The sequence below is a fragment of the Chinchilla lanigera genome, unplaced genomic scaffold (assembly GCF_000276665.1).
Source record: "Chinchilla lanigera isolate Chin_1 unplaced genomic scaffold, ChiLan1.0 scaffold00046, whole genome shotgun sequence".
NCBI classification, from domain to species: Eukaryota; Metazoa; Chordata; class Mammalia; order Rodentia; family Chinchillidae; genus Chinchilla; species Chinchilla lanigera.
Genome location: NW_004955447.1, coordinates 11,680,439 through 11,701,508, shown reverse-complemented (window position 1 = coordinate 11,701,508; position 21,070 = coordinate 11,680,439). Strand labels below are relative to the sequence as shown.

Below are 21,070 nucleotides of genomic sequence, written 5' to 3'. Positions count from 1 at the left end.
GGATAAGACAGGTACATCTATAAAGATGGATAGTTTTCTAAAAACTATCCATTCATGAAATTTAAAATGGTAACGCCTTCCTCCTTCTCCAATCGACTGAGAGTTTTGTGGTGATATTCATATAATGTGCAATGGAAGAACTTCTTCTTTTTTTTTCAATATGTAGGGATTATGCGGTAAGACATTCTACTTTTAATACAAACAAAACAGAAAACTGCCAACTCATTTCCCAATGCTGTTCCAACATCAATAGTTTAAATACAGCTAGGGAAGATTTATAACCATCAAGTCTCCATTAAACACAAGAAAGACGAATGACACAAAGATTAGTCCAAAAACTGTGGATTCAGAAATGGAATTCGAGAAAGGTTAGTTTACCTTTAAATATAAAAGAAACACTTGTGGAAATGAAACCAGAAAACCACGAGACCAAATGCATTTCAAGTGCCCTTTTGAAGACAGAATCTGCTAGGTAATACTAAAGTTGCTTCAATTTTTTTTTTTTTTTTTTTTTTTTTTTGGTCTTTTTGAGACAGGGTCTCACAATGCAGTTCAGGCTGGCCTTGAGCTCACTTTGTAGCCCAGCCTGGTCTTGAACTTGCAAAGATCCTCCTGCCTCAGCCTCCCTAATTTAACTTTTACTCTAATAATGGAATTATATTATTACTGTTAAGACAGAATAGAGCTTTTAAACTTATAATTTTTGAAAAAAATTGGTAAAAATAATATATGTTTTGTACACAGAGTATTTTATTTACACTAATTTTGATTCTTTGCCTAATTTATATTAGAAATTTTATCAGATTCTCTTTGAATTTATTATTCAGTGTTTTAGCTACATAAATATAATCTTTGTAACAGTACAACTTATAATAGCTAAATCTCAGAAGTGGCCTATAGGTGTATTAACAAGTGAATGTATAAAGAAAGCATGGCATATGTATTCAATGGAATAATAGGGAAAGAAAATTTGAGTCCTTTGTAGAAAAATGGACTCTTCTTAAAATGAAAATGCAAAGTGAAATATCTCAGACACAGACTATCTCATGGTTTCTACTGGATCAGAAATCCAAAGTACAAACAATTTTTTTTTTTTTTTTGGTTTTTTCTCCGGTACCAGGAACCGAACTCATGACCTTGCGCTTGCCAGGCAGGCGCTTTGCCACTGAGCTAAATCCCCAGCCCCAGTACAAACAATTTAAAGAGCAAAACTTTAAAACTGGATGATAAGGAACAGGAAGGTCGACTCTGCAGGATGGAATAGGAGGGGGGACAGCAGGGAGAGAAGGGGAAGTGGAGAGGGTTAAGACGGGATGTGCAGAGACACCCATTCCCCAGATGGAGGCAACCAGCATGCATCACAAACACAGAAGAGGAAAATCTACTGAAAATAACGTTCTACTTCCTAACATAATGCCAGCAAGTATAATGTGGTATATCTTGGATGTTAATTTTCTTTGCTTCAAAGAGTATATATTTAAAAACAATTATACCACCTGTTCTATTGCAGCCTAGCATTACTATCAATTTGTACCAGAAAGTATCTGGCATTCAGTTTGCACACACTATCTTCTCTGAAACATAACTTTAAAACCTTAATGTTTGAAAGGAACATGACATTTCCATCATCTCTTTGAAATTTTCTCCCTTGACAAATTGCAGTTTTCCTCAAATTAACGTACATTCTTCACTTCTCCAAATGTTTATCACATACTTAATGCTGTAGCAAGTACCGGGCCATTTCTGAGATTCTTATTACTCTTCAGCTATAACAGTTCACAAAAATGGGTGCTTTTTTACAGTAGGCAATGCGATATTACGGATGAATATGTTAAGAAACATTTACTTAATGTGTGCCACTTGTGTGTATGTGTGTATGTGTTTGAAAACTAAACTTCTGTGCTTCAGTTTTCTGATAGGAAAACGGACAGCAACAGTGAGGCAATGTACAATGTGTCCTAGGGTATCCAGAAGAGTCAGTGAAATAATTCAAGTAAAAGATTTTCTGAACTATCGCCCCAAAGTAAATTGGATGATTATTATTTTATTGCTATTGTTTTATTGTTATTAAGTCAGCTAACCTCACAGAATTTATAGTCTAATTGGAGACACAATGGTACTCTGGCAATTTTAATAGAACATGAGGTTTCCTATGAGAACAATAAAGGAATAAAAAGTAAATATGCAGTGTATTCTCATTACCTCTTCCTTCTCCGAATCCCCACAGTTGTGAGGTTGAGAAGATAAACAAAATTTACTATAGCGTAAAAACAAGCACTAAGAAACTGACAGTTTATAAAATTATTCTCCAGTGAAATACCTCCCTCTCTCCCTCGGCTGCCTCTGAACATTATGAGTATCCCTGTTCCTCTCTTCAAGTTCGTTATTGATCCCTGTTCACTTACTGTAGTGCTCTGTAAACATTAGTCAATGGAATGCAAATACAATGCAAATTAATTAAAAGTGAAAGTGCATACCTTGCAAGAATCACACTTTCATTATGCCAATAAAATTATGTTTGTAGACTATTCCAGTCACATACAAAGCCACTGCCAAATGAACAAGGTTGAGCAGTTAGTAACTGAAGAAAGAAACACTGAAAAAAATATTAGTTTAAGGTGTTTAGAAAAGAAAACGTACAGGAAATCAAAGTTTAAGGTAACTCTTTAGGAAAAATTATTCTATTCTGTATATTTATTTAAAACCATACTCTTTAGGTTCCTTTTTAAAAATTCAAATTGTGATGAAAATACAAACTTACCATATTGTAAAGTGTCCGATAAATTCTACACAAAAGTGAGAATTTTAAAATGCCTTTAGGAGGGCTGGGTATTTAGCTCAGCGGCACAGCGTCTGCCTGGCAAGTGTGAGGTCATGAGTTCAATTCCTGGTACTGGAAAAAAAAACAACAATAAATAAAAAATAAATTAAATAAAATGCCTTTAGGAATCAGCATACATTTTCCTATATCTCTTCATGTTAAAATGTGAGGGAATAAATTAATTTCATTGATCTATAATTACTCTTTTAGCACCCAATCCCATTGTATCCCTCCCACAACACTCTTTCTTATGGACTTTTCATTTCAGCTTGAGGGGATTCAATTTAAGTAGCTCTTTCCTATGCTAAAATTTCTTTGGGGATAGGACCTCTCTTACATGACCGTCTCTATAACTCATCTTTTCCTCGGCTTTTTTTCCCTCTCACTTTCTATTCATATGAAATCACATTGCCAGATGAAATATCTGCACTCAGAACGTGTCTCTAGGTACTCTATAGAAGGGATGTACAGCATGCAGAAGGATAAGTAACATAACAGAATTCTGAGGAGAAATTGCATGAATATTGATTTTCATAGTCCAGAAATGATATGATAAAATCAAGAACAATGATAACAGGGTAGCTATGAAGAGATGAGATGAATTTTAAAAGGTGCTAGTGAGATAGAATCTGGGGGGCTTATTAGCTGATCAGGTCTACGGAGCAAGCGCAATATGCAGTCTAAGTGACATCGCGAGAATGGAGAGATTTGGTGCTTAATGGAGAACAGCAGAAGTTGCTTGGAGAAAGCTGACGAGTGCAATGTGAACATGTTCATTTTTTGGCCTTAGCGTGTTATTTGTCTGAAAATATCTAGAAGACATTCATATATAAAGAGGTGGAATTTAGTTGAAATTAGGATTAGAAAAAGTCTGTTCAGGGGGCATCAGCGTACCTGGTATTTGGCATCACCTATGTAGGTGAAGTCATCTGCAGATATATAGACCAAGATGCACAGGAGTTCAAGCATTAAAATCTGGAGCAAAAAATCAGGGAACGATGAAGAGCCAAAGAATAGACTGAGGAAAATTTCAAATATATTTTATAAGGAAATGAACAGTACTCCACCAAAAAGGATAATCAAAACTGAAAGCATTTTTAGAACATCAACATAACTGAGAAATCTAAATTCATATTTCAGTAAGAACTTTTGACAAAAATATAGATATATTTTATTTTTATCACCATATCATGTACCATTTTAGGTAAAATACACAGTGGTTATATTGCTTTTCAATAACTATAGATGAAGTACTTTATTTGATAATATTGTATAGTCATGAATCATCATTATACAGTCATCCCTATCTTGTTGATATGGTTTTATGATGCAATGGATTTGTGTTGTTTTGTGTTGGTGAGGTCTGGAAGGGCTCATCAGAATAAAGGTGAACAATGCTGATATGACCACGGGAAAGCCAAAGCAGTACAATCATGATTATAATCACCAGTGAACCAATCTTCATCAGTCCTACATTTGATTTCCATTTATAATCCACTAGAAGAAGGATTTTAATGAATCCTGAGGCAGCACAATGAAAGAAACACCTTTGTTATTAGAAAATAGTTGTTCTTTATGGAAATTACCATCACTAAGGAGTCTTTGTTATAAGACTATATTTTCACTTAATGTCTATAACTGCTCATGTGTAGTTTTGAAGTACATAAAAAGATTGTTTTAAATTGTAAATGTACCGTGCATACTTATAGAGCATTTTGATACCACCGACTTGGGAAAAATATTGCCCATGTAGAAAAAAAGAGTACACTACTAAAGGATGTGCATGTTTATTTTTATCAAGAAAAATTGTTGTTTTCAAAATATTTGTTGCTGTTCAAGTTTTTAAAAAATGAAAGCTTTCATGAAAATGTTATTACTTCTTTTGAATATAATCTTAAAATAGTACTGAGTAATCACTAAAGTTTATTTTGTAATTTTATACTTTTAAATCACATGGATTAGCACAGATGTGGAAATATATTTATCATTCAAACATTAGCTTTTAAAATTCAGAATTTCCAATATTAAAAGAGCTAATGGGACATTTTTCTTGTTGGAAAAATTTAAGATTAAATGTTCAAATTTGTGTCACTTTTATTTAAAAAGTGTTACTAATTTTAAAATAGAGCGCCACTGTTATTTCTAGAAATTTCTGAGATGTCTCAGTTTTATTCCACAAACTCAACTGAGTGAAACCTCTAAATTACAATTTCATATTGTATGTTATGAATTGAATTTCTAGTTTCTATTTAATATGAACTTTTAGTGATCATATTATTTTTTAAATTTATTTTATAAATATAAGAAGGAAAACACATTAACAGACAACCATTTACAAAATAGCAAAAAACAACACAAACAATACAGAGTTACACAAAACGAGGCAGGAAATCAACAATATTTCCTGTATTATGTATTGATATCTTCAGAGTGGTTACTCAGGAAAACAAATAGAGACATGCATTATTGATCAGTCAAGTAATCATTAACTATTTCTTTCAGTAAAGCAATAGGAGACAGCAGTTCAACTATGTGAGCTATCCTGTATATACATACATAATTTCCCCTTCTTTCCCATCTCCTTTCCCACACCCCAGTTTCCCTTTACTTTTGAGCATTTTCCTTTCGTTTCAAAATGTCTATCATACCTCCTAGTTTTTATTCACTCTTTCAGGTCTTACACTACTGAGACAATATTATGCTTACACATGCAGGTCTGATTTATTTTACTTATGAGTATGGTCTCTAGTTGTGACCATTTACTTATACAAGCCTCGAGTTTCTCTTTCTTTATAGCTGAGTAATATTCAATTATATAAAAGTACCACAAATTTTTATCCAATCCTCAGTGGATGGATGTTTGTGTTACTTCCACAATTTAGCAATTACAAATTGTGCTGCTATGAACATAGGTGCACATATATCGCTGTGATATGATGATTTTAGGTCTTCTGGGAAAATATCCAGAAGGGGAATAGCTGGCTTGAATGGGACCTCTAGACCTAGTTTGCTGAGCAAACTCCAAACTGATTTCCACAGTGGTTTCACCAGTCTGCATTCCCACCAGCAATGGAGAAGAGTTCCTCTTTCTGCACAGCCTCACCATCATTTGTTATTGGTTGATTTCTTAATGATAGCCATTCTTACTGAGATGAGACGAAATCTCAATGTTGTTTTAATTTGCATTTCTCGAATGACTAATGATGTTGAACATTTTCTCATGTGTTAATTTGCCATTTGTATTTCTGTGTCTTGGAAGTGTGTATTCATCTCAGCTCCCCATTTCTGGATTGGGTCTTTGAATTTGGGGGGGCTGATGTTTTTTAATTCTTTATATGTTCTAAATAGAAGTCCTCTGTTCAAGGGAGAGCTAGCTAAAATTTTTTCCCAATTTGTGGGTTTTCTTTTTACTCTGCTGGTGATTTCTTTAGATGTGCAGAATCTTTTCGGTAGGATGTGATCCCAGTTGTTGATTCTTTCAAGTGTTTCATATGCAGTTTGGTTTTTGTTCATGAACTCTCTACCTACCCCTATGGCTTCAAGGTTTTTACCTAATTTCTCTTCCAATAAATTTAGTGTTTCTGTTTTAATATTGAGATCTGTGATCCATTTTAACTTGAGCTTGGTGCATGATGATAGACTTGGGTTTATTTTCAGTCCTTGGCACATAGCAAGCCAATTTTTCCAGCACTATTTATTAAAAAGGCTATCGTTCTTCCAGTAAGTTTGACTCCTTTATTAAAGAATAGGTGACAGAGTGTGTTTGCCGTTGTGACTGTTTCTTCCAGTCTGTTCCATTGATCTGCTGATCTGTTTTCCAGCCAGTACCATGTTGATTTTATTACAGTAGCTTTGTAGTATAATTTCAGGTCAGGGATTGTGATTCCTCCTGAACTGCTCATATGTAGTTGTCCTTGTTGCCCATGATTGCTTTTGCTATTCTGGGTCTCTTCTGGCTCCAGATGAATTTACGGAATGTTTTCTCTAGATCTGTGAGGTATGCTAATGGTAATTCAATGGGAATTGCACTGAATCTGTACAACAAATTTGATAGTATGGCCATTTTCACGATGTTGGTTCTTCCTATCCATGAGCAAGGAATATTTTTCCATTTCCTGAAATCCTCTTTGATCTCTTTGTTCAGAGTACTGTAGTTTTCATTGAATAGATCTTTTACTTCTTTTGTTAGATGGATTCCTAAGTATTTCAATTTCTTTGATGCTATTTTGAAAAGTATGGTTTCCTTAATTTTTCTCTCAGTCTATTTGTTGTTTGTGTGTAGGAATGCTATTGATTTTTGTGTGATGACTTTGTATCCAGCTACACTGCTGAATTTGTTGACTAGTTCAAAGTTCTTGTGGAGTTTTTGGGGTCTTCCATATAAAGTATCATGTCATCTGCAAATAGTGATAATTTTACTTCTTCCTTTCCTATCCTTATTCCTTTTATTTCTCTCTCTTGTCTAATTGCTCTGGCTAGTGCTTCCAGAAGTATGTTGAACAGGAGTGGTGACAGTGGACATCCTTGTCTTGTTTTGGACTTTAAAATAAAGGCTTTCAGTTTTTGTCCATTTAGTATGTTGGCTGTTGGTTTGTCATAGATAGATTTGGTAAGGTTGAGGTAAAGATGATCTATTCCTATTTTCTGTAGAGTTTTTATCATTAATGCATGTTGGACTTTCTCAAAAGATTTTGTGCATCTATTGAGATGATCATGTGGTTTTTTTCTTTGGCTCTATTGATATGGTATATAACATTTATTGATTTGTGAATATTGAACCATCCCTGCATTCCTGGAATGAATCTGACTTGGTCGTGATGTATGATTTTCATGATGATTTTCTTCATTCTGTTTGCTAGCATTTTATTGACTATCTTTGCATCGACGTTCATTAGGGAGATTGATCTGTAGTTCTCTTTCTTGGTTGAGTCTTTTTCTGGTTTTGGCAGCATTATACTTGACTCCAGAGATGAGTTAGGGAGAATTGCTTCCTTTTTAATTTCATTGAGGAGTTTGAGGAGTATTGGTATTAAATCTTCTCTGAATTTCTTATAAAATTCTGCTATGATTCCCTCAGGGCCTGGGCTTTTCTTTGTTGATAAGCTTTTAATCACCTTTTCAATCTCATTAATTGGCATTGGGTTGTTCAGCATTTTTATATCTTCTTGACTCAACCATGGTAATTTGTACTTATCTAGGAATCTGTCTACTTCTGAGTTTTCTATCCTATGGGAGTAAAGATTTTCAAAGTAAGTGTTAATGATCTTCTGAATTTCTGTAGAATCTGTAATAATTTCATTCTTTTCATCCCTTATTGCATGAATTTGAGTCCTTTCCTTTCTATTTTTTAGAAGTTTGGCTAGGAGTTTATCAATTTTATTTATTCTTTTAAAGAACCAACTCTTTGATTCATTTATTTTTTGGAGGGTTTTCTTTGTCTCAATTGCATTAATTTCTGCCCCAATCTTTATAATCTCCTCCCTTCTTCGGGCTTTGGGCTTGACTTATTCTTCTTTTTCCTAAAAGTTCGAGGTGCAGCATTGGGCTATTTATTTGTTCTTTTTCTGCTTTCCTTATTGTGAGTTCACTGCTATCAATTTCCTTCTGAGGACTGCTTTCATTGCATCCCACATATTACAGTAAGTTGTATTCAAATTTTCATTTGTTTGTAGGTGTGTTTTAATTTCTTTTTTAATTTCTTCTGTGACCCATTGGTTGTTCAGGAGGTTTTTGTTTAATTTCCAAGTGCTTATGGAGTTTTTGGAGTTACTTTTTAAATTTATTTCCAATTTCATTGCACTATGGTCAAATAATATGCATGGGATAATTTCAATTCTTTTTCATTTAGGTAGGTATGCTCTATGGGCTAGAATGTGATCTATTTTAGAGAAAGTCCCATGTGAAACTGAGAAAAATGTTTATTCTGATGTTGTGTGGTGGAACACTTTGTATAGATCTACTAAGTCCATTTATTCACAGCTTTGGTTCAGATCTGTTTTTTCTTTGCTGATTTTTTTGTTTGGTTGACCTATCTCTTTGTGTCAAATGGGTGTTGAGGTCCCCTATTACAATAGTATTGTTAATTATATGTGTTTTCCTGTCTGTTAAGATTTGTCTTATGTAATTTGGAGCTCTGATATTTGGTGCATACATGTTTATGATTGTTATCTCATCCTCTTGCAGTTTCCCCTAAGAAGTATGTAATGACCTTTATCTCTTTTGATTGTTGTCAGTTTGAAGTTTACATTGTCTGCAAACATAATAGCTATGCCTACTTTTTTCTGGGTTCCTGTTGCATGGAAGATTGTTTTCCATCCTTTGACTTTCAGTCTATGGATTTCCTTTAGAGTGAAATGTGTTTCCTGTATACAGCATATCGTTGGATTTTGTTTCTTAATCCACTCTTCCAGTCTGTTTTTTTTGACCAGTGAATTGAGGCCATTTACATTAATAGTTATAACTGCTGTGTGTTGACGTACCATTGTCATGTTACTTACTTGCATTGGTTTCCTACTTTTTCTACCTGTTTAATTACTTGCTCTTCTTGATGGTTCTTTCTACTGTTCTTGAAATTGCCATTATTTTTTTCTCTGTCTAGAATATCTTTTAGTACTCTTTGCAAAGATGGTTTGGTACTTATGAAGTTCTTCAATTGTTCTTTGTCATGGAAATATTTTATTTCTCCATTGAATTTGAGGGATAGTTTGGCAAGGTACGTCAGTCTTGGTTGGAACCTCCTTTGCCTTGGGACCTGTAATACTTCACTCCAAGCTCTTCTCAATTGGATGGCTTGTGTTAAGAAGTCTGACGTGCTTTTGATGGGCTTTCCTTTACAGGTGATCTGTTTCTTTTCTCTAGCAGTTTTTAATATTCTGTTCTTTTGCTGGACATCTGGGAACTTGACTATTATATGTCTGGGTGTGGTTTCATTTTGGTTATGGTTAGTTGGAGTTCTATATGCCTCATTTACCCTGTTCAGTTTCTGTTTCCATGGTTTGGAAATTTTCTGCTATTTTTTCTGCAAATATTCTATATATGTCGTTTATGTTGCCTTCTGCTGTTTCATTGACTCATATTAGTCATACATTGTTCTTCTTTGCCTCATCTTGCAGCTGCTGAATTGATTTTTCCTGGTTCCTTGTGATTTTAATTGATCCTTTCTTTCATGATCAGTAGCTGGCATGCTGTCTTCAAAATCTGAAATTCTATCTTTATCTTCATTCATGCAATTTTGGCAGCTTTCAATGAAAGCTTTGATTTCCTGGTTTTCTCTTTGAATCTGGTTCATGTGTTCTAATTCATTTCTATATTTTTCATTTAATGCTTCCTATCATTGTCTATGTTCTATTTTTTTATGTTTCTTCTTTAGATGCATTGAGTAGTTCTTTCATTATTACTGTCATTTCATTTTTTGCCTGAGAGATTATTTCTGAGCTGATCTCTTCTATTGCCTTCTGCAGTTGTTTCTTTACCTCCATTGCAATCATTTCAGCAGTGTCAGGTGGGTATTTTAAGTTCTCCTGTGTCGATGTCTCCTGGACTTGTTCTGAGTGGGGTGGAGTTCTGAGATTGTGTTTTAGTCCTTTGTCTTGTCATGTTTGGTACTGGATGTAGAAAGCTTAGTTTCCCTCTTCCTTGACAGCTCAGCAAAGGCTGCTAGTGTCCCAAATTTTCCTGGTTGTCAGGGTTGCCCCTCAGTGTCCGCTGAGATGCACTGCTTATTCTGTGCTTTCTGGCAGGTGGTGAAGTGTAACTAGTTCTCCCAGATATCAGACGCAGACTGTAATGTCAGCTGATGACAGACCATCTGATCCAGCATCCCCTCACAATTCAGGGCACATGTATGACCCAGACTCAGGTTGCACTGGTGTGACAATCCCAGTCCAGTGGACATATGTCCCCAGGCAGTTCAGGGTGCAGGCAAAACCCAAACACAGACTGCAGGTTCAACAGTTTGTGGACCACCTGATTCTATGTCTCCAGTCAGTTCAGGACGCACAGAAGCTAGACACGGGCCACACCAACAGCGATCATAGACTACCTGTGTCTCCGACCTCCAGGAGGTCGGGGCACAAGTCTCATGATCATATTAAATAATTATCAGTTTTAGAAATTCAAGGCATAAAGCTTGCCTGCCTCTTAAAAAATAAATTTGTCTTATCTATATATTTACAGATCTGAGCAGTGCTTTGAACATAAGAAATAATAATGCAAGTTGGAATTTTCTTTTGTACATATAAAGAAAACTTAATCAAGAATAATCAGGTTGCCAAAGAAGGCTAAAAATCATTAACACTAAATATTCAGTGGAAAACATCTTAAGTCATCAAATATGAATTGATTTTCCAAATTATTGTTTTACACTAACTTGAACTGAACCTTTTATTTACACGTCATCAATGATGAGAAAGTTCACAGAGCCCTATGATAATCTTTTACTTCTGTTCCATTTCTGAATATGTGTCCAAATAAGTTATTCCGTGAAGCTCAACAACACTCTCTGTCATCCAACTCCTCACTAATAATTGTCCACACTCTGGTTTGCCTGTTTTTAGTCAAACTACCTTATTTTATGATGATATTATTTAGCCATTTAGATTTTCTCAATAATTTTACTCTAATACTTGAATGCCAATAGTGAGTATAATCTGCATTCCATGGAGGGAATTTTCTCACAAATGCTTTCTAGAGTGAATAGCTTAACACAAAAAGTGTTCTCCAGGTGGGGATTTAGCATTCACATTATGATATTGACTGAATCTCCCTGAAAGGAAAATCCTATGTAGTGTATGAATTTTTAAATATTAAAATTTTCAAATATTAAAAGAACCAGAGATAGAAGAAACATTTACCTTATTTTGCTTTGCTATAAAAGATATACTCAAAATTTGAGCTGGGCGTGGTGGCACAAACGTGTAATCCCAGCACTTGGAAGGCAGGAGGATCACTGTGAGTTTGACACCAGCCTGGGCTACAAAGTGAGCTCAAGACCAGACTGAACTGCATAGTGAGACCCTGTTTCAAAAAGACAAAAAAAAAAAAAAAAAAAAAATTGAACATATTTACAAGGAGAAAATGTCTTAAATATCTTCACTTGGAGCTTGTCATAAATAATGTGTCATACATTAAATCTTTTTATTAATATTACTACTTTATTCCCAAGAGCTGATCTTGTCTTATAGTATGAATTCCTCAAGGAAAGTGTCTCATCTTCTCATTTCTTTCATTGTCTGGATTTTCCTTTCAGGAAAATTCAGTCAATATCTTAATGTGAATCCTAAAATCATCACCCTGAGAAACACATTTTGTGCTATTGATTCTAGAAGCACCTGTAGATATCTGCTCAGGTGCAATGGAGATTACACTCAGTATATATTTATTAATTACTGTGAATGTATTGGATATATACAGTGAAATTTGTATTGTCTTAGTCTGGGCTTCTATGACAAAATGCCGTAAATTGGGTAACATATAAATGGAGAAATTTGTTTCTTAACTTTTTGTAGTCTTAGAATTTCTGCCTTTAGTATGCCACCTCTTGATGTGTTCTTACATGGAGGAAGGAATGAAGATTTCCCTAGGCCTCTTTCTATAAGAACACTGATACCATTTATGAAAGTACACAATTATGATATGAAAATTTTGAATAGACACCAACATTAAAACCAAAGGTTCTGTCATTCCTGCCTATGTATGTAGCAAAGGCCTATCTAACATCACATGTGTTAAGCTAAATTCACCCCTTTCTCATTTTGATAAGGAGTCTATATTCCAATTAATGCCACTTTTATCTACCTATTGCCTGAAGAAAAATTCTAAAACCTAAAATAATTTCCATCAGAATGCTAGACATGGAGAGAGGAAGTTGTTATCTGAAGTTAAACCTTTCACCGTAATTCTGTGATTGTAGTAACTACACAGGGTAATGAAGGACTCTACATGTTTACCTATCTTCAAAATTAATGCATAATATTATTGCTATTATACAGCTTGTTCTAAGGATTTCAGTCCTGTGCCTGACTCTCCCTTCTGGGAGGAATCACCAGTGTCTGCGGCTTTGGCTTCCTTCTTCTGTTCACACCAGGAACACCGCGTGGCCTTCACTCATGTCACTCTGCCTTGTGTCTTGACCTTTCTGCTTTTGTCTTGTTCAGCACTGAGTACCCTTTAATTATTAATATAATTTCATTTTATTTTTGTTATTCCATGTTCCCTGAAGCAATTTTCTCAAATGGGAGTACAGCAAAGGCAATCTTACTATGTCTACTCAACTATAAAAGAAGCAGTCACGTACCTAAAGCCTCTCCCAAAACCACTTTGAAGATAAAATGCATAAAGAGCAGAACCAAAAACAAATAGAAGAACAAAGAAAATTAGATAAAGCTTGACATTAATGACACTTTTACGACTAAAAAACAAATGTTATAATCAAATTAGAAAAGCAATTAGACTGTATGCCAGTAAAGGGGGAATTTCACACAAATAGTGACCCACATCATGAAAATCTCAAAAAGTCAAGTATTAAAATTATTGGATTGTTTTGAAGGTTGCTGCAGTTGGTCCTAAAATTGTACTATTACTTAAAAAATATACAACATAATTAAAATCCTAGCAAACCGTTTACTCAGCCTTTCCTCTGTGAAGGTGTTGAAAAAGGGAATTTGGACTTAAAACATAGGCGCTTGACTACCTGTCTGAGCCTGTGTGGGCAGTTGCAAGGTAATATCACAGGCCAAGCAAGTTATAAATAGTAGGTATTTAATTCTTGCCGCTCTGGAGACTGGTAGTCCAAGATCAAGACACCAGAAGATTCAGTGTCTGGAGAGGACCAATACGCTGATGCCTGTTGTCTTCTCTGTGCATTTTGGTAGAACTGGCCCTTGAGCTTCCTTATGTCTGCATTACAAGGACACAAGTCCCTTACATGAAGGCATCCTCTTCATTATTAATCACTTTTCTAAGCCTCTCAATGACAACATCTACACCCAGGAGTTTAGGATTTTAGCCTAAGAACTTGAGAAGGATACACATATTCTGGCCTATAACATGACTCCACCCAGAGGTTTCTTTTCTTCTTAATGAGGGTTCTCATCTGGCTGATAGTGACAGTGAGTGGTGACTATTATCCATGACTTCCTCTGGGAAATTTTCCTTGACTTACTCAAGAATGCATGACAATGAAATTACCACTACCATCACTGAAGGTAAAGGACAACATAGTGATAAAAAAAAGGCACAAGATCATTTTATGGTAAGATCTACATTCCACATCACCTTTTCCTCGTCCATAGGTCATGTAGTTTATCTGAGATCACAGATGATCCTGTTCCCTAAGTGTCAGATTTCATGCCAATATAAGTTTCTCCTTAAGAAAACACCTCAGTGAGTGGTAAGCATCTGCATCTCTATTTAACTCTGCTTCTATGCTCCTGACTTCTATGCTAGCCTAGCGGACTTTCTTCTTCAACATGTGAACATAGAACAAAATGCTGTAAACTGAGAATAACAATGCAGGTCATTCTTCCACTAAACTCTAAGATTTCAAGACTGAACTTTGGGGTACTGGAAGTTTTCTTGCCAGGAAAAAGGACAGAAAGAAGAGAAAAGATCTACAAATGTTGAACACATGTCACCTTTGAATGAAGTCCACTAATTAAAATATAGTCTTCCTTCACATGAATTGCAATACAACATACCACTTCTCAGTTTCCCTTTGTACGTCATCAACTGTTCGCAGAAAATAGCTTGCATTAAACAAGGAACATATTGGATGCAGTAGTGCATGCCTGCAATTCTAGCACTCAGATGCTGAGGCAGGAGGATAGTACATTCAAGCCCAAACTAGAAATTTAAAGAGACCGTCACAAATCAAATAAAGAAACAAACAGGTAGGAAATGCAATTACACATACAGATATACAATTCAGTGAAAAGCAGAACAAAAAAGTATTTTCAGAGAAATTTCAAAAATATGATATTGTCTTCATTCCATAAGAAAGGAATGCTTTAAATTAGAAACTTCCATGAAAAGGTCATAGTAACAAACAGGTACACAAAACAGGTGCTTAGTTTAATTTATGCATTAAATTTTACCAAAGTAGAGCATCATTGGGTTCAAGGCTGAGAAGAACACAGGTAGCGATTCTGTTTCAACACATTTTCCGTGAAGTTTTCATTGACCTCTCATTGAGGAGTTACTATTTCAGCCAAGAGAAAAGTAACCTTAATAAGGACAAAGGCTCATTTTGAGAAATTACAATACTGAAATATGTGTCCGTGTATTTGAGTATAGTCTATAATTATGTATACCTAATATTAACATATATGGAGAATATATGTGATTATATTATAAATAAAATGAAATTTGCATAAGATGCAGAACAGAGATAAATGTGTAAATGTGCAAAGGGAAAGCTGAATGTATTACCTACCTGCAAATGTGAGTGACATATGGTGGACATAATACATTTTAATTATTAATTGAAAATAACAACTTACCAAATCCCACAAAAGTTAATTCAAAAATATATACTGAATAGATAATTTTCCAGAAAAGCTGAATTTAGGAAAGATGCATCCAAAGTCCTGAGAAATGCTGACATAATTCAATTTTAATGGACAAGGGTGCAGAAACTATAAAAAAATGCCCATCATAAACATATCACTGCAGCTCAATTGAGAGGAAAAGTACAAAATCTATGAGAAATAGTACATAGACGATCCAGTGTCTACAATATACGTTGAACTGAAACACGCAAAAGGAACTTAGATAAAATGGATTTTACTCATGGATATCACTGAAAATATTCTCAGTGTAATATTAACAGATTTAATAGCACATTAAGTGAATAATGTATGAATAAATCATTCCAAAGGTGGAATGAATCAGTGTCAAAAAAATTACAGTATAATAGAGGAGAATCAGCGTGCATAAAGGCAACAAGTTATTAAAGGTAGAGTAAACGCGGAAAAATCTAATTTAAACACTTTTCTTAGGGGCACAAAATACAAAATTATTTTCAAAATTGTATGATAATCTTGAATTAGAATTTAAAATGCTTATAAAAAGTTATTTACACATAAAAATATATAATTGAACCAAATTTAGAAAACAAAATTTTAGAGACCCTTTCAATATTTCCATAGACAATAAACAGAAGTAAAAGTGAAATATATGAAACAAGTGTTAAATCATATCCAAAAATCTAAATAATTTCATTGGTATATAATTGATGAAAGAGTAGGTGGAACAACAACTGGAGGAGATTCAGAAGTTCAGAAATTTAAAAATATGCATAATGAAAGTTGGTACAAAATATATGATGCATAAGCATTCTCAAATCAGGGAAAAGTAAGTTATCAACAAATGGCTTCATAGTTGGAGAATTATTTGCTATACATTTTTACTATACATATTCACTATACATACATTTGGATCATTTCTAAATGATCAATTATTTAAAAGTAAAGCAACAAAACTATTAAAATAAGAGAATCACTTCCTGGATGAATACTTTAAAAAGATGCCATATCAATCAGAAATGGTCGATGAAATGAGTTTTAAAAATAAAAATATGTAAAATAAACACAATTTAAAATATATAAAGCAAGACATCTAAAACCTATATAGTCGAAAATATTTTAAAAATATAATTTACATATTAATTTTAGTAGTATAAGAAATCAACATTAGGAAATATGCAGAAAACATACCCAAAGAAAAATTATAAGAAAAACTGAATAAACAATTTCATATGCAATTACATGATCATAAATCAAGACCATTGAGGGAATTTATTTTATGGGATAATGTACATTACAAAATTAGACCCAAGAAGATTATTTGTACATATTTAAAACACACTAAAGCTAGGTGGAATTACATTTGTCTTCGCAATTCAGTTTTATATGACTGATAATATCAATTGAAATTTAAATTATTTCACATTACAAAAATATGACTAGCTGTTCCCTCACTTAAAAAATTTGAAAGTTATTAAATTGTATTATTACAGGGTAAATGTTTTCTGTGTATGGTGCCAGAACTCTAGAGTAAATACTGTCATACTTGGATGAGAAATATAGATTATACTTTTCATCTAGATGTTTGTAATTATGTAAATTTCTAACTAATTAAATATTTTGTTGTCTACATAGTTCAAAGTTCAGTGTCATTTTCTGTGATAATATATATGAGTGAATTTAGTAAATTAAGGGTAGTAATTAAAATAGACATGTATTCAGTCAATAAATAATTATAAATGAAATTGTCAAATAGGTAATAAAAAAGTTACATATCACTGAAATAATACTTCTATCAAAGCAACTGTCCAGATGACTTTATGGACACTTTAAGTTTAAGTAACACAAATTTATTTTATGCTATGAAAGCTAGCTAGTAGTAGAAAAAGTTGATAATTTTACAGATGTTTTAAAAAATCTGGTAGCCTCACTATGGAAATTAACACACTCAGACATACCTGCTTGTTTGTGTGTGTGTGTGTGTGTGTGTGTGTATGCTGATATTTATTTATGGTAGAATATGTATTTACAAAAATAAATATCCATACATAGTAAAACCAAATATATTTTACCTGAAGAATGCAGTGATTGCTTAATATTAGGAAATATATGAATGAAATCTGCTTGATTTTCAGGTAATAAAATTAACTGGATTCACGATGATTGAAAACATTTTAATAAAACTCAATATTCTGGATGCAGGGAAAGAGTCGCTTTTAAACTGCAGATAAAAATATAATTGCTGTAGCCACTTAAAAATAGACAGCTCCTTTTAAAGGTAAAAATTTAATTACCATATAATACTGCAAATACATTCCTGGACATTCATCCCAGGGAAATGAAAACTTATGTTCACCAAAATTCTGTACACCAATGTTCACGGCAGTTTTATTTTAAAAACAAAAACTAGAAAAATCCCAGATATCATTGATAGGTAAAATGATGAAGCAAGTTGCTCTAATTCCATACTGTGGAATACTAGTAAAAATAAAAATAAATTATTGATACACACAGACTCACAAATGTCATTATTATTTTAAAAATTCAAACTCAAGGGATTACCTTCGGCATTAATCCAACTGTGTGGTATTTGGGATGGGAAGATTTTATAAATTAAAAACAGGTGGCTGGTTGACAGGGAGGGCATTGGGAGGAGGAGAATGTGGCTATAAAATGCAACACAAAGTGAATCCTTGTGCTGATGACATTGCTCATCTCAATGTCTGAGTATAGATAGGCTAACAGCTAAACAGGAAAAACAGAATTTAGTACACATACATGCACTCACACATGCATGCCTGCATACATCTGCATACAAGCAAACTTAGCAAGGCAAAATAAGGGCAGTATATTGAGTCACAATTTCCTAATTATGATAATATGTTATACCCAGGTATAATGATAATATAAAGCAAGGACAAGTAATGTGTACATGGAAATTCTGGGTATTCCTTCTACAAATACATATGTATCTGTAATTGTCATAAAAATTCTACAGAAAGAAAAAGTATTAAATATTTAAGTTTCTTTGATATTATGGAGCATAATCCCTCACTATAAGTTTTTGAACCTCTTTCAAATTTTGAAAAAGTTTCAATGTTTTGAATGTTTGAAAAATTATAGTCAAGGGAATAAGGCATTTTTCAAAAAGGAAAAATTGTTACAAACATTAAAATGAAAGTTTTAGCCAACGTTTTGTTATTCTTTGAAAAGCCCAAGGAAAAAATGAAATGTAAGAGGAATATATATGCAGTGGTAAACTAATTCAAAAGCAGGAACATGACACTTAAAAAAAATGAGTCAAAGTTTTGATTACCGATATGAAAATATTTTTAAATGATACTATGTAGATTCATGCACAGATATGTAGGAGTTGTTAAAGAGTGGAAGTGGGTATTTGTATTTTATAAATATTTTTAAGGTATTAATTAACAAATTATACATAAAGACAATATGCAAAAGTCTTTTGGTCAAGATTCTACCAAAATGCACAGAATACTATTTACATGGTATGTTCCATGCATAACTGTACAACTGTCTAGTGTATTATTGGCTTTCCTGCTGCACTGCAAAACACCTAACAAGCACAATGTAAAGAAGTTTATTTGCTTGTGGTGTCAGAAGTTTCAAGCCACAACTGTCTGGCTCCATGGTAAAGGATATTGAAGATCAAAGCTACCTCCTTTCTGGAAAGAAACGGAGCAGAGAAAGGACACCACGGGGAAAGGGTCAGAGGCCAGGTGTCGTGCCCGTGATCACATCTCCACGACCCACCCAGACACACCTAGATATGTACTTTCTTAGTCCTCTAGGCAGGGCACAAGCGACTCACACTAACAATGTCCCTTAACTGTCCCGTGCAGGGCATGTAATTCACTGTTACGGGCAGTATACTATCTTTACAAATATGAACTCATTGCATCTTTGTAACAAACCCGTGAAATTGTTATCGCTGTTTCTGTCATTCTCAGAATCTCCTTCTCACCAGAAAGATGTTAAATACTTTGACTAAAATCTAACTACTTCTGTGGTAAAGCCACAACTGAGTTCCAGCCAGGTTGTCCCCAAATATGTGTTTTTAATCACAACTACATGTAATGAATTTGACGTTAACATTCCTTATGATATGAAAGAATACATGCAAAAAGTTTACTTAATGTAATTGTCTATTAGTCTATTGTTTTAAATGATGGAACAAAACTTATAAAAAAGCAATTAAATACTATGAAGTTATTCTGTGCATGGGGCCAACCTACAAGCTTGTACCTGACTAAAGGGTTATGAAGATTAAACACAAAAAGGCACAGAATTAGGTTAAAATTGGGGGGCCAGGGCTCTTATCTCCTTTCAACAAGGAGCCCCCCACTGACTTGTGCCTCTTGGCTTTATTTGAAAGCAATAAGAGTGAAACAGAATTCACCTGTCTCCCAACATCAGTGGTACATATCCGGTATAACCAGCTAGATCTCAGATGTATTAATTCTCCCTGCAGCTTGTCAGCATGCATTCATACTGTGTTTCTCTCTAGGGCTCAAACAAGAGGTCAATTAAGACTTAAATTTCCTATCTGGTCTCCCACAGTGGTCTCTTGGACATGAATATATGGATTAGTGTTAGGCAGATGGTAAAATCAAGTATTATGTACATTTATCCTTTTACAGTATAAAAATAATAAATTAATAAATAGTTTTTTACACATTTGGGCACAATAAAATGAGCCAAAATGTCATTAGCACTTAATTTTGAGAGGCAGACACTGGGATTCCTTTTCTTTACTTTTATATGAATTGTCCATTAGTATCTGTCATTTTCTTTATTTCAACAAACGTGTATTATGGTTTTGTATTAATCAGGTCTCCCATTGTTGGAACACAGCACCTGTCACTTATGAATTAAAGGAAGAGACAATTTGGCTTATCATTTCAGTGGTTTTAGTCCATGGTTAGCTGGTTACAAGGCAGAAGTAGCATGGAGGAGGAAATACACCTCATCCTATGGTGGCTGAAAAAGCATAACGTGAAGAAGAGAGCTGAACAGAATACACTCTTCCAGATCATGTTTCCAGTGACGCATCTCCTCCAATCAGGCCTCTTTCCTGAACTTGAGACACTTCACAGGATATTCTAGGTCTAAACCACAGCATTCCAGCCCACAAAATATCATGCACACATCACCATACACAATGTTTTCTTAGTCTATCTCTAAGAGTCAACAAAGTCTTGGCAGTTGCATTGTTGAAAAGTTCAGCTGCAAAGTCTCCTCAGACCCTCAAGGTAAACTCTTTATATGTGAGTCATGCTAAAAATCAAAAATAAAATGTATATACAAATATTCCTCATTTAATGACCTTTCTGTATAACAGCTGTGCAAACTTACAAGCAGGGCCCACAGTTTGGACTTCGGACCCACTGCTCAGGTTTACAGCCTGCAGCTGGATTTATGGCAGGAATGTGAGCGGCAGTGCAAAGTGGTGGTGGCCTCTTCTACAGCACCATGCTATAATTTTGGCTGAATGTGCTATAGAGTACTGTGTTATATTTTATGTTCTGTTATACATTACAGTGCTACATATAAGAGTTATGCAAATGAATGCTCGTGTGGCAGATTTTGAGTTTACCAACCTATTCTTCCTTCTTATACAATGTTTAATCCATTACTGCAGGAGAACAACAGTCTTTGTGCCATTTAGTGGTTGATCCCTTTGCCCTCAGAGCCTATTTTAATCTGA

At 34.2% G+C, this 21,070-nt stretch overlaps 1 long non-coding RNA gene across 2 annotated transcripts in view; it reads left to right on the top strand.

Moving 5' to 3' along the window:
* LOC102022031 overlaps positions 1 to 21,070 on the top strand; it is a 74,774-nt gene that overhangs the window by 21,637 nt on the left and 32,067 nt on the right. The gene's annotated exons all lie outside the window — the stretch shown is intronic.